The sequence below is a fragment of the Cydia amplana genome, chromosome 8 (assembly GCF_948474715.1).
Source record: "Cydia amplana chromosome 8, ilCydAmpl1.1, whole genome shotgun sequence".
Classification (NCBI taxonomy): domain Eukaryota; kingdom Metazoa; phylum Arthropoda; class Insecta; order Lepidoptera; family Tortricidae; genus Cydia; species Cydia amplana.
The window spans coordinates 1,819,996-1,830,168 of record NC_086076.1 but is presented as its reverse complement, the minus strand read 5'-3'; positions in this window follow the sequence as shown (position 1 = coordinate 1,830,168).

Here is a 10,173-nt window from a genome sequence, read left to right as displayed (position 1 = left end):
GACACATATCACTAAAAGTTATCCTTTCTTATTCATATTTTTTTAGGAATCTAAATTTATACAACATATTAGAACATTTCTCACAAAAGCGGTATCACCGATCCAAGCTTTCTTTGTCATTTAAAAAAATATGTCTGCCGTCTAAGAGGGTATTTGACTGTATTTAAAATAAATTATTTTACCATGCATGAAATAAAGCATCAGAAGATTAATAGAGAAACGTGGACAGCAGTTATTTTTAGACACGATTTCTATTTTAAAACTCATATAAAACTATAAAGAGTAGGTAATTTCATTGTGACGTCACGTTTCGTTGTGTGTTTCGTTAGTGTTTCATTTAAATTCCATAGTAGCAAAATCGTTTTGACAGTTCGAAAAAAGAAACTGATTTGACTAGTAGTGAAATACCCTATTTGCCACGACCCATTCAAAATGTATGAAAGGTGTCGTGACCAACCGCAAACATATTCTAAGAGTATTACCCTTTTAACCTATTATTTATAACTGTGATATTTTTTAAATTTATTTATATTAAAATTCATTGTATTAAACGCAACATTTTCGAAATGTTCACCTCAAAGTGAGATAGGAAGACGGGGCGCGAAAACCTCATTTCCTGAGGCGAAAATTAAAAACCACTTCGGGAGCTCTTTGTACTTAATAGAATCTTAAAGGCTTTATTCAGTTTCTACCGAATTTTCCTGTAAATTCAGGAACAGGGTGATAAGAAAATAAGGTAAATTATTTAAGGTTAAGTATAGCGTACTACACAAATATTTATATAGTGAAACCTTGATAACTGGGACATCGAGGGACCAGCTTTGTCTCACTTAAAGAACAACACTGTGCAGTACTAAAGTAACTAGGTAAGTGACTGTGACTGTGTGTGTGAGTGAGTGGCATCCTGGCAGGGTCGCCATGTGATGTGGGACGTTGAGTGAAACAAGTAGGTTCGAGTAAAGACGTATAATGACTTAAATAACACGTACGCATGTACGCATGTACCCACACACAAGCATAGGCTTAACATATATAAGTGCATACTTATATATGTTAAGCCTATGCTTGTGTGTGGGTGAGGCATAGCGCACACTACATGACTTTATGTTACCTCTTTATGGTAACTGCGGTGTGGATGTACCTTAAGATGGCCGCGGGTTCATAAGTTTCCCTATTTTCAAAATTTCATGCTTTTATTAAGTATAGCGACCCGCCCCGGCTCCGCATGGGTTAACAAATTATACATAAACCTTACTCTTGAATCACTGGAAACCGCATCAAAATCCGTTGCGTAGTTTTAAAGATCTAAGCATACATAGGATAGACAACGGGAAGCGACTTTGTTTTATACTATGTAGTGAAGAAAGAGTTAAAAGTTTAAAACTGTGCGTCCATTTTCGACAATACAATAGACGAAACTGCAAAATCATATTAAAAATAAGAAATAAAAATAACGATGGGCCTTCTTAAGAATGACTCACGTTAGACCGGGCCGTGTCTGGGCCGGAGCTTCGTTTTCTATGGAAAGCATCACGTGATCACCGGTCATCTGTCATAGAAAAGTAAATGCCGGAGCTCCGGCCCGGACACGGCCCGGTCTAACGTGAGTCATCCTTTATGCGCAGCTACCTGGGGCCCGTTTCTCAAAAGCTTGTAACTTGTAATACAAGCTGATGACACTTTTTGACAGCTTTTGTTAGAAAGGGACTTCTACTTAAATAAATATATATTACAGGACATTCTTACACAGATTGACTAAGTGACTGAAACTGTAAGCTTACATTGTGTTCAATAAATAATAATAATAATAAGTCCCACAGTAAGCTCAAGAAGGCTTGTGTTGTGAGTACTTAGACAACGATATATACTCGTATAATATACAATATACATAAATACATAGAAAACACCCAAGACTCAGGAGCAAATATCTGTGCTCATCACACAAATAAATGCCCTTACCGGGGATTCGAACCCAGGACCGCGGATTCACAGGCAGGGTAGACCAGTCGTCACAAGCTTGTATTACAAGTTACAAGCTTTTAAGAAACGGGCCCCTGTACGCGATATAATAAGTTTTAATTAGCTTCACGAGTTATCACAATCAATTAATTTCGGGTTTACTCTTTAATTAAATATTCGACGGTTTCACTCGTTAATACCGTCGCTAGCAAGTACACTCGGCCGAAGTTGAGGGCGACCAACTCAAGAATTTCAATTAAAGTGCACACCTCCTTGGGAGCCGCAGAGTACGTAACGGAAGATGGTGCACTTGGGAATCATTGTACTATAGCGTTTGTAAAGTCCAAAGAAAAATAATAACGGCGTTATTCATAAACGTCTGCTAAGTTAATCAGCTGATGATCGTCGTTTGTCCGTCTCTGTGGCATAACGACAGATACGGATAAACGACGATTATATCAACTTGAGTTGAGGGCGATCAACTCAGGAAATTCAATTAAAGTGTAGTTAGTACCCCTAGACTTGGGAGTCGCAAATCCGTTGCGTAGTTTTAAAGATCTAAGCATACAGACAGACAGGCAGACAGGGAAGCGACTTTGTTTTATACTATGTAGTGATATAGCGTTTGAAGAGTCCAAAGAAAAATAATGAGAGTATTTTGTGTTTTATTTTAATTCATTGATAGTTTTAGTATTTCATCAAGATAGCATAAAAATTTATAACCAGAAACACCCATGTTCATCCATTTTATTTTATACCAAAACCTATATTAAAGTTAACTCCCGGGTCATATGTTTTCTTTCATCAATTATCACTACACCTGTACACCTTATAAAAAAAAGTCTCCCGCCGCGTCTGTCTGTCTGTATGTTCTAGATAAACTCAAAACATATACTGAACGGATTTTCATGCGGTTTAGTTACAACTCGGTGGGGGACTTTGTTTTATAAGCGCATTGTAATTATGCCTACTTGAATAAACTATCTTTTATCTTTATCTTATCTCATCTTAAGGAGTAGTGATAGTGATTCTGTGAACATACGTTAGTGAATTAATGTTTCCAAGTGACTTATCTTCTAATTCCTTGTCTACTCGTATTACTAGCAGACTGTGGAGCTTAAAGCGCCAGACAAGTTTAAATCGCGGTAATATCGCGGCATCCGAATCATTACGCTGAAAATTAATACGCTATTCAAGGTATTTTCTGCAGGCGGCATTCGAAATTTGAGAATTTGATTTAGTCACAGAATAAGTAATAGTATCATCATACAGAACGGTCACGCACCGCCCCGCCCCGACTCGCATTACCTCGCCCCGCGACTGGCCGCGACATGAATCTGGTGGACTTCTGGCGTCCTCTCAGTACAGCGACTTACCCACACATACACAATGACGTGTGTACAGACGTGCCGCGCACACATATAAACGCAAATGATTTTTGATGTATGGCGTGTCCGCCCTGTGATTTAGTTAGTTTTTTACTGGGCATTTTCCACAAGTCGACAGCCATTGTGCCTATTTTGCGTGAAAAACGAGGTAGCTCTACTCTAGGTACCCCAGCTCCTCCATGAAACCTAGCAGTGTCTTCAGGTTGCTAACTGCCTCCTTCAGTGTGAACGGAGTCCCTAGATATTTGCTCCCGTTTACTTCTCCTGTTTACAGTGTAGTGTTTTGCTGTTTCCTCTTCTTCCATGCACGCTCTGTACATGGGGACGTCTGTTTTACCCATATTATGTAGGTGTTTGTTTAGTGTCTTATGTCCTGTAATTAATCTACTATTTTAGAATTGGATTGGACTTTTTTTTGTTGTCGATGTGGGAATGCTGTTACGCATGGTCCCCCTGGCCCCGACGTGGGCCCATAATGGGGGGGTATGTGGGACTCGCACCTCCCAGCTCTTTTCAGTTATGAAAAGAGGGGAGGAGCCTACCCACTAAACCCACACCGGCGTTTCCCACAATATGCCGTTTGGGGAGGCGTCCTGGGATCGCGAACATTCTACCAGGACGCAATTGGATTTACTACTAATTTATTTTATTTATTGGCTTTCTTTTGCTGCAATTTCGTCTGCGTAGAATTAGTAATTTAGATGTTCAACTCAACTGAATTAAACAACGAATTTAATACCTAATGATTAATGATTAAGACACTAAGTTACGAATACATTATAAATAAGTAGAAACAAGTCAAGCATCTATACCTACTCGTAATATATATCTTTTTTTGTATCGATATCAAAATAAAAGCCCTTAATTATTTCATTAAACCTAAATTAATGAGATCCTCAATTTTCCATTCTTTGTCCTATTAATAAAAGCTTTGCACTGTTTACCATAATTCCCCAGTTACTTTCAAAAGCTCATATTTACAAGAATTAAATATCAACTTTAACTTCAAAAGGATAAGGTTGTATTTACAGAGGTGTCCAAGGATTATACGAGGATTATGTAATATTTATACGAATTAGGAAAATAAAGCTGTTGATAACGTGCGCAGCGGTACCTAGCGTGGCGCAATAATTATATGTGACGTTATCTATGAAAAGGGACCTTATTGTCGATGGCGCCTACGCCATTATTAAAGATGCTACGATATAAATATAATGCCGCGCGACGCTGTGCGGCGTAAGCGCCATTGACAATAAGGTCCCTTTTCATAGATAATGCCCCATATTTATTTAATTAAAATTAAGCGCCATATTTCTAATGTTTAATGCGTGTTTGTCATTGTTTGATTTTACAGCTTAATGAACGCAGATATTGAGAATGATTTTAAAACCCGTCCAATTTGAAATAAGGGTATTTGACTACTAGTAAAATCAGTTTCTTTTTTCGAACTGTCAACGATTTTGCTACTATGGAATTTATATGAAACACTAGCATGTGACGTCACAATCAAATTACCTAATCTTTATAGTTTTATATAAGTTTTAAAATAGAAGTTGTGTCTAAAAATAACTGCAGTGTACGTTATTCTATTAATCTTCTGGTGCTTTATTTCATGCATGGTGTAAAATCATTTATTTTAAATACAGGCAAATGTCCTATTACCAGAGATCGGACAAATTTGCGACATTGCTCGCAATAATGTGGACATGACTTCAAAATTGACTAAATAATTAATCATTTAATTATTTTCTTACCTGAGGTTTAATTTTGATTCCTAATCAATAAATAACACAAAGAGTTCTTATAATGTAAATTTATTTAAAAAATAATCAGTATATTTTCCAAATTTTCTGTAGGTACTTATTTTTTAATATCAAAAATATATTTAAGTGCTATTTATTGACTAGGGAACAAAATTAAATCTCAGGTAAAAAATTAATTAAATGATTAATTATTTAATCAAATTTGGAGTCATGTCCACATTATTGCGAGCAATGTCGCAAATTTGTCCGATCTCTGCCTGTTACATAAAGGTATTGTAGAAGAATTGAATTTCGCGCGTTTTTCTATTGCCAAAGTTTGTTTGCCAGAGTACGATTATTAAGTTATATACTTAAGTGGATACGAAAAATTAAGAAGTCCCATAAACGATCCGCCAGAAAACGCCCCAACTGAGAATATACAAAAGTGCTTAAATGGATTGGCCATAATTTTTGCCGTAAATCCGTCCCCGTCATTAAACTTGGAAACTAAACGTGAGGGTTTTTGCTCGTTAAATGGGGCTGGACTCTGCAATAAATTCAATATATAAGTATAATCATCTTGTCCATGTGTAGGTATGTTGATCCTCTTACCGCTGCCCTGACGCGATTTCAATAGGGAATATTACGCGAAACTCAGACGCGAAACGAGCCGAAAGACAAGATTTATTCAATTTTACCAAAACTATAATTTATGTCCTAAACGACCAAAATCTGGTGCTGAAACTTTAGTTTAAAAACTTTGGATTCAAGTTTTCAGATGGCTGAATAAATTTGTCTTTTTTACTACTAAATATAGGTTCCCTTTGAATGCCTTTCGAGTAAAATCATGTAAAATAAACTGCCTGGTAAATCTATCTACCTATCATAGGTGGGTATTTTTACCATATTTCGTTAATTTGTAAGTAGTTTTAATTTTAATGTTTGTTTAGTTTATAGACAGTTTTAATGTTTTTTGTATATATATATATATTAATTTTACGACATAATGTAATAGTCTCAGTCAAGTCTCCAAATACGCCATCATCCCGAAATGTTTTTTGGTAAATTCCGAACACGACAACAAACGTTGACACTACTGACCCAAAGACCTCGCTATCTCCACAAGGAGATCCTATTTAATGGATAATAAGTCTACATTAGTCTAATGGTGCTTGTGGGGCCGGTTATGCCTCGTTTGCAGGGTCGCGTTCAGATTTTACTAAACATGATACCAAAATGACACTCCAGTCTAAAGGGGCCCACTGATTACCAGTCCGCCGGACGATATCGGCCTGTCAGTTGACAGTTCCGAACAACTGACAGGCCTATATCGTCCGGCGGGAACAGTCACACGAGCCTCACGGTCATAAGGGAAAGACCAGCGGCCGTAACACGGTCGCATTTTTATCACCTGTCATCATGCCTGTCACGTTCAAACATGTATGTAAGTGACAGGCATAGTGACAGGCGATAAACGGAACCATGCTGCCACCGCTGAGAGAGATAGAGTCTGTGCGGAAAGAGAAGAACAATAAAATGTATCGTTCCATTATATTCCACGATTCTTCTCTTTCCGCAGACTCTCCTATCATAAAAAAAATATTCTAACATACCAGTCTGTAGATACCATGGCCCGCACTGAGGCCTAGCCTAGCGCGAACACCGCAGTTCGCAAATTGCGGGCATCTTTCACTTTTACTCCACTTAAGGCGTAGTTAGAGTGATAAAGAAAAATGTTCACAATTTGCGAACTTCGGTGTAAGCGGTAGGCCCTCTGTTAACTGTCCACCGGGGGACCTTATTACAAAAGGCATAAGGTTCACCGATGGACAATTAAGAGTGTTGCTGTTTGTACGTATTGCTCTTACTAAGTACTTAATTTTAATTAATTTGGACCAAGGGGCTGCATTCGTGCAACCACCGAAATGGACACACGCAGTCCGCTAATTTTTAAACACGGTTTAAAATGGCCAGCAACATTATACGAAATATGTTTTGTTGTTTACGTTGTTTTTATTTGATATTATTTTATTTTGATAACAGGTGTGCAAAGAATAATCAAATGTGTGGATACTTACTAAAAGTTTTACCTCAGTAGTCGTAGGAATAAATTTCGTATTTTTTTTTAAATCCATATATAATAAAGTCTATTTTTTTTTCATAGACTGAAATGACAGTTTGTATGAACATAAAATGTCATTTCATACTATGAAATGTCATTTTAGTCTACCGAATAAAAAATAGACTTTAGACTAGCTAGTCTGACGACTCTGACGTGCATATGGAAGGATTCAGGTTGATATCAAGTTGGTATAATATTGATGAAATCTGAATATGCCTCCTGTTTTTAAGCCCTCATGGCACCCGATTTTCATTAATTTATGATAGAACATTTATTAACCATGAAAATCGAACCCAGGAAGTAGGTTGACTTAGAAAAGGTTTCCGAGATTTGAGAACTCGCCATTCATTCTGTAATAGGCTACGGTGACTGTTTACCATCTGGCGGGCAGTAGGTATACTTGTTTGCCACCGACGTGGTATTAAAAATAAAAACCGGCCAAGTGCGAGTAGGTAGGACTCGCGTTCCAGGGTTCCGTACATTAAGCCCGACTCACGCTTGACTGCACATTTCTAATAGGTTTTCCTGTCATCTATAGGTAAAGAACTATTTTGTGTATTTTTTCAAAATTTTAGGCCCAGTAGTTTCGGAGATAAAGGGAGGGAAAATGGTCAGACAAACAGACAGACAGACGCACGAGCGATCCTATAAGGGTTCCGTTTTTTCCGATAATATATATTATATAGGTACTATTACAAAAACACGATAATACAAAAACAACGCTCTTAAATAAATTGCAACAGAGGTTTTTCAAAAATCGGAGATGTTTTAGACTTTCTAGAGGATAGGTAATTTATTTTTTGTACGTTTTAGTAATGCCAGATAAAAATCAAAAACTGGGTGGTTTAGAAATATTTTATTCAAGGTGTAACAAAAATAGTGGGGGATCCGTCTAAGGGTAGGTATTCGGTATCGTGTTCTGATTAAGAAAAATTAGAAGAAATGTTTTTTTAATGCGAAACTTTTTTGGCCTTTGTATGAAGGGCTAGCCGACTCTTTTTTTTTCGCGTGAAAATATAACCATACAACTTTTAATAAGTAAAAGGTTGAAACATGCCTAACCCTTTACCGCATACGTAGCCGTATATGGCAGTTATAAATTTCAACTATATTGACAGCCATTAAAGTTCAAATTTAAACGCATATTTTTAAGACATGAACTGATAGGCTAGATTTAAGGGTCCGATTATACATATGTATGTCCTTCGGATATGCGCAACCTTAAGATACAATTTGTTGCTCAATGTTTAGATAAATACTTACCTACTTACTCCATATACCTAAGATGGACTAATTACCTACCTAACCCTTATATTATACCTAAGAACTGATGTAAAAAGTAATGAAATAAATGCATCTGTATTTGTATTTGTACAAAAAATTGACCCAAATATGTATAAGTATGTCAATCTATCATAATTTAATAAATGACTGGCAAGGGACAGATTGTATCTGGCATAATGTTGCTTACTTATTTTATGAGTTTTTGTCAACACAATTATTTTGGCTCACGTAGACCTAATATAACTCTCGTATGTCACGTGGTAAACACCGTTTGGATTTGTACTTTATCGCGGTAGAATACGGTATAGAATCGTATGAGTTTATCAATATAACATACGGCTTTTTGTGGCAGCCTGTACAGTCAAATGTATTATTAATATCGTGAACGTAATAGTGAGCTAGTAAATTGATGAAATGAGTGTCGAGTGGTAACACCCTAAATAATCCTTAAATTTATTTTGGTAGGCCATTGGTCCATACATTTACAACTGAAATGGTTTTAATCATCGTAATAGTTGCACCAAATACTTTATTTATAGGTAACGTCATACAACGTATTTTCTCGAAAACATTCGTATTTTTCATGCTACTTCAGTCAACCTCAGTACTTTTTGTACCGAGACTGACTGAAATAAGAAGACACGTTCGTACGTTTCCGTGAAAATACGGAGGAAAACAATTATGCACTACATACTGCCGTATTCGAACTTCAAGATATTAACAAGAGACGACACGTACTAGATCCATTCTAGATACGTTATAGTTTAGATTTCAACTAGTTCTCTTTTGCAGCGCAATTCGGGCAACCAATGTCACTTTTACGATAGATCGTGTTAGATATATATTAGATGTGAATTAGATCTCTAAGTAATATCTTGTGGAAATCGTTCAAGAGTATCTTCAGAATCGCGGAAATGTCAAATTTGACAGGTTAGAGCTTAAACAAATCGTTATCGTATCTTGGCGATGTCTAATAGATGTTTATTACAAAATCCGAATCGGGCCCCTAGTCTGTATATTTTTTTATTCTGTAAGTTTTGAATTGTTTCATATTTTTCGATAAAAAAAAATGTCTTGAATGGTTCATTATTTCATAGTGTCACTATTCTCAAGGAGCGATTGTACCTATTTCTATATGTAAAAGTTTTTGAAGATGGCTGATACATTTAGTGAGTTGTTCTATCCTGTATCCGCTACTTCCGATGATGATTTTACGTATAAGTTTAATAGCCTTCACTGTAAGTAATAAAGGGCCGGCAAGCTTAGTTATTATATAAGGGCGCATTATATTAGCATAAAAGGGTCTCTTATGAAAGCGTTTTTAACAGGAACGAGATGCCTTTCGCCAATGTTTGATAGCCTGTATATTGTTGACCGAACAGAAGATAAGATATTGTTTAAGAAGGTTATATTTTTCGCTTACTCGGGACTTGAATCAGTCTTCGAAGTGCAAGTGTTATTTAAAACCTCAAACTTCTATGAAATTATGACGTATAAATAACACATGCACTGCGTGTGCTATCAAAATCGTTGCAGACTTATCTTGGTCGTAACTCTATTGCTGTCTTGTTGGAATAAATAACCAATGGTTTTCTGGGCGATGCGGTACGTGTATCAACAGACAGAACCATCAAATCACGCTTTCAGTTTTATTTGTGACGTTATCAATGAAAAGGGA